The 5,564-nt window shown below is 36.4% G+C and overlaps 1 pseudogene; it reads left to right on the top strand.

The window, feature by feature from the left end:
* The first annotated feature begins 240 nt into the window (after nucleotides 1-240).
* LOC102912910 (importin subunit alpha-1 pseudogene) lies at nucleotides 241-1,718 on the top strand (annotated as a pseudogene).
* Nucleotides 1,719-5,564: the final 3,846 nt, after the last annotated feature.

The raw sequence follows: 5,564 nt of genomic DNA, 5'->3' as shown, positions 1-5,564 counted from the left end.
GATAAGGGATCATGTTCCCTTATTCCATCCACTACCACTCATGCTCAAAGGGTGACTGGCTTGATCTTGTGAAGGATACCACAGATGTGTGATTCCATGAACACCATGGTTCTGTCATGTCCAGAGGATACTGCTTTGCAGAATTTCCCCAAGTTCTATCTCTTATGATCTTTCTTCCCTTTTTTTCTAAGATGCTTTCTGATCCCTGAGGGGAGGTAGCAGAACATCCAAGTGCCACTTATGACAGAGCATTCCACTGTATTTAATTCCACTGAAGTTAATGTGGAACCAAGGAAAGCTAAGAATGATGACCAGATGCTGAAAAGGAGAAATATTGGCACGTTTCCGAATGATGCTATTTCTCCACTGCAGAAAAACCATAACAATCAGGGCACTGTAAGTTGGTCTTTTGATGACATTGTTAAAGGCATAACCAGCAAAAATACATAAAGCCAGTTCCAAACTACTCAAGCTGCTCAGAAATTGCTTTCCAGAGATAAGCAGCCTCCTCTAGACAACATCTTCCAGGCTGGTTGGGTATCAAAATTTGTGTCCTTCTTGAGCAGAGCTGATTGTAATCCCATTCAATTTGAATCTGCTCGGGTGCTCACTAACATTGTTTTTGGAATATTTGAAGAGACCAAGGCTGTACTGGATGGAGGTACAATCTAAGCACTCATTTCTCTCTTGGCATGACTGCATCCTCACATCAGCAAGCAAGCTGTAAATATTGCAGGTGATAATTCAGTTTTCTAAAACTAAGTTATCAAATATGATGCTGTTGGCACTTCTTGCAATTTCTGACCTGCTGCTGTCCTTGGCCCTTGGTTACTTACATAATTTTACCTAGACACTTTTAAACCTGTGTTGAAACAAGAATCCTGTAGTACCTTAGAAACCGTTGAACAAATCCTTTCTACTATAGTTCTTCTGCATCGCAATGACACAGACGCACTAGAATATTAATGCAGAGCTGTTTCCTACCTGGCTGATGATTCAGATGAGTGCACTGAAATAGAAAGACTGAAGTTATGCTCAACTTGTGAAGTTTTAGGAGATGCTAAATTGACACCTGTAACTTCTGCACTTACATCCATTGGAATCTTGTCACTAGGACTGATAAACAGATTCATATCATGGTAGACACATGAGCACTTGCAGTCTTCCCCAGCCTGCTAACAAACTCCAAAACTAACAATCAGAAGAAGGCCATATGGATAATGTGAAATATCACAGAGTGGTGTCAGGACGAGATAAGCAAGTTGTAAACCAGGACTTAGGCCCATTTTTCATTGGTGCCCCGTCTAAGACAGACTCTAAGACACAGAAGAAAACTATATGATCTGTAACCAACTATGCAAGTGGTGGAATGTTTAAAGGGATTGTGCACCTTGTTCATTGTGGCATAAAGGAAATTTGGTGAGCCTCTTAAGTGCAAAAGAAGTCAAAATTATTGTGGTTAATATTGATGCCATCTTTCACATTGCTGAGAAACTTAATGAGACTGAGAAACTCAGTAAAGTGATTGAAGAGTGTGGAGGCTGAAACAAAATTGAAGCTCTACAGAGCCATGGAATGGAATCTGTACACAAGGCCTTGTTAAGCTTGATTGAGAAGTACTTTTCAAGGAGGATGAGGAAGGAAAAAACATAGTGCCAGAAACTAACAAGTTCAGGGATGGGGCTCCTGGGATTTTTAACTCCTATATGTCCAGTTGAGGCACAAATTTGCTAGTTATGTTGTGTTCCTCATAAATTTGTCTTATCATTTCTCTACTAAGAGCTCTTTATAAATGTGCTTTGTTATTATAGCACTTTTTACAAAGAACTACTTAAACAGATGTAAATTCACATACTGTATGAAACTACCCTGAGTTGCTTCTTTGTGTGTTTAATTTCATATCCTACAGCGTAGTGCAAATATATATTAGGTGTATTTTTCTTTAAAACCAAACAAATGAAAGTACTCTCTGTACTTTGACCATGTGTGAGTCTCTGTGTTTACAAATATCCAGTTCAAAAATAGGTTTGTCTGATATGGACTGAGAATTTTAATGCTCTGTGGATCCAAGGATAAGTAGTGAGAAGGAAGTTTGATGCTATATTCGTTTAGTAAAATAATAGTAGTAAGTTATTCCCTAGTGTCGGTGACCTCTCTAGACGTAAGTTCTTGGTGAGCTTTGCTTTACCAGATAAGCTCTCCCCTTTTGAGTGAGCCTGAAATCTGGTTACAAATCTGTTGGTTATTGTCTCAGCATTCATGTCACCTTTGCACTGTGGGAATATCTTGGCAAACTATTTTTTTTTTATTAGAACTCATGTGCTTTACATCTGGAAAGTTGATGACTTTTCTCCCCCAACATCCTGCATGGTACCTTCTGGCCCTGGGAAAGCTAACCAGAAATCCCCAAGCTTCTGTGTCAATCCAGATTGACTTCTGCATGTCCTAAGAACCAAGCCTGTGCTATCTTCAGAAATAGATTCCTACCATAATGTTCTGGCAGGCAATCAAGAGCGAGGACAATAGCCTGAATTGATATGGGAGTCACTGTGACTCCGCTTGGTCAGCATAGTGTATACTTGGCAGTTGGATTTTAATGTGACCATAAGACATCTAACAGCACTGTTGCCTGTGTAGGATAATAGCATTTAAACTTTGTGTGTGTGTGTGTGTGTGTGTGTGTGTGTGTGTGTGTGTGTGTGTGTGTACATATGCATGTATGTATCTGAGTAAACATAAAATAATAGGATTCCATGTGGTTTTTTTCAAGCACCATCAGTGGCATTTATGCCTTTTTCTCACAGCTTCCCTAATCTCCTATGTCCTTATTATTCCTTGGGCATATTTTTCTTCAAATAAAATTTACTTGAGTTTGGAATTCACTAATGTTTTTTCACTTGAGTTTGGAATTCACTAATGTTTTAAAATTTTACTAGAAATCTATCTATATTGTTATTCTTTCTGAAAATAGATATTCACATAAACTATTTTTGTGTGCCAATAACACAAATTAGAAATTAATATTAACAACTGCTATTACTCATGAAGTCATGGTAAGTCGTAGTAATGTAATGTACTAATTATAGAAACAAAAAAAAAAACATTTGTTGCAAATTTCCAGTATAAGGAAAAATAAACAGTATAGAAACACTAACCTATAAATGTGGTGGTATTATGTTCCCCAAAATATTGTGCACCCTAATTAACTTATCTGGGGTCAGAGACAGAACAGACACTAGACACAAAGGCTAGAAAATGGTGGCACTCACACCTTTAATCCTAGCATTCCAGAGGTAGAAATCCCTCTGGATCTCTGTGCGTTCAAGGCCACATTGGAAACAGCCAGGCATGGTGACACATGCCTTTAATCCCAAGAAGTGAGCCTTTAATCCCAGGGAGTGAGGGATATATAAGGCATAGAGACCAGAAACTAGAAGCATTTGGCTGGTTAAGCTTTGAGGCTTTGCGCAGCACAGTTCAGCTGAGATCCATTTTGGATGAGGACTCAGAAGCTTCCAGTCTGAAGAAACAGGACCAGCTGAGGAACTGGCAAGGTGAGGTAGCTGTGGCTTGTTCTGCTTCTTTGATCTTCCAGTATTCACCCCAATACCTGGCTCCAGATTTGTTTTTATAAATAAGAACTTTAAGATTCGTGCTACATATAAATTACTTACAAAAAATATTCATGGCCTAGAGAGAGAGTTCAGTGTATAATATTGCCAAATGATCTACTAGAGTACCTGAGTTCAATTGTTTCACCCAAGACATTTGACACTCAACTGCTTGTAACTTGAACTCCATGAGATTTTACACTTCCTATGGTCCTTGTGGGTATCCACATACTTGTACCATATAGTCACACATACTTATACAGATGCACACAAAATATAATTTAAAACATAAAAATATTCAGATTCAGAGATAATTTATTATAAAAAAATTATCCCAAGCCCCACAAAATATGTGCCTAGTATACAACTATAAACATGTAAGAATTAGACACACATATATGCAAGTAAATTCATTTTTGTGTTGTATATGAATTGAGATTTTATATATATGCATATATGTAAATGATTAAGACTAGCTACTTATAATTTCTCTTTTCATTTTGGTTGACAATACTTTTAAATAAAAGAAAATGATTAATAGACACCTTTGGGATTTGTTTTGGAAATTTTTAAATTGAAATATTTCATGCATTTGCACGCATATTTATATTTAGTGTTTTCATTTTATACTTGTATTAATCTATTTTTCTACTTATTTACAGTCTTTCCCCATATATGTTTCAAAAATGCATATATAAGAGACATATAGCTTCTTCTATTTAAATTCAGAGTCTTACTGTGTAGCCTAGACCAGCTTCTAACTTGTTATCCTACTGCACCAGTATGTCAAGTTCTAGGATCATAGGCATGTGACATTACACTGTTTCCTTTATATTTCTTTCTAATTTTTTTATACTTTTTTATACAATTATAAGTAGTATACTCCCATTTAATGGTATTTTAATAAATAGTAATATATATGTATATGTACATATATATATTTGTGTGTATGCATATAATATATGTAAGAATAATATACAGTGTACTAATGTTTATATTATATGTAGTAATGTATATAATATATATGATTCATTAGCTGTGTAGCAATCTGAATTACAATTTCTTTTTCTGTTTCTTGTTGTGGGATGTTCTCTATGCTGTGAATGTATTGCTATGATAGATTCATAAATAAAACACTAATTGGCCAATAGCCAGGCTGGAAATATAGGCAGGACTAGCAAAGAGGAGAATTGGTGGAACAGGAAGACAGGAAGAGACTCTGTCAGCCACCACAATGAGGAATGGGATGTAAAGTACCAGTAAGCCACAAGCCACATGGCAAAGTATAGTTTAATAGAAATGGGTTAATTTAAGATAGAAGAACTAGATAACAAGAAGCCTGCCATGGCCATATAGTTTGTAAGCATTATGAGTCTCTGTGTGTTTACTTGGGTGGTCTGAGCAGTTGCGGGACTGGTGGGTGAGAGAGATTTGTCCTGACCGTGGGTCAGACAGGACTGGAGAAAACTCCAGCTACGGTTTCTCTTGGTTTCTTTTGGTGCACACACGTTGCTCCTTTTGTTTCTGGGGTTGCAAACTGAATCTTACTTGTTTCATGTGCTAGCAAGTCTCTTGATGGAGACTGTTGTAGTTTATTTTATAAGTTAATTTTATGCTTACCAAGAATTTAATGTAGGTGCTGATTTTCTAAATGTCCTCCATGCCTTTCACAGTGATATCTGTGGTGTCTTCTTTAAACTTTCTTTTAAAACCAGAGATACTGTGAGACATTTCTTTAGATAAAGTGTAAAACAAAACAATGGTGCTTTAATTAGTACAGACAACTTGTAGAACTTTAAGTGAGACATTTTTTCCTCATTAGCAATACTACTATTACTGTGCTTATCAGTGATACTTTATGAAGAATTGTCTTATATTATCCCATGTGATCATTTTAGGCAGCTAATTTCCTTTCTCCCCAGGATATAAAGATAAATCATATCCATAGTCTTT

This window comes from Peromyscus maniculatus, chromosome 14 (assembly GCF_049852395.1).
Source record: "Peromyscus maniculatus bairdii isolate BWxNUB_F1_BW_parent chromosome 14, HU_Pman_BW_mat_3.1, whole genome shotgun sequence".
In the NCBI taxonomy this organism is placed as follows: Eukaryota; Metazoa; Chordata; class Mammalia; order Rodentia; family Cricetidae; genus Peromyscus; species Peromyscus maniculatus.
Note: the sequence above shows the minus strand (reverse complement) of the source record. Positions and strands in the feature narration are given on the sequence as shown.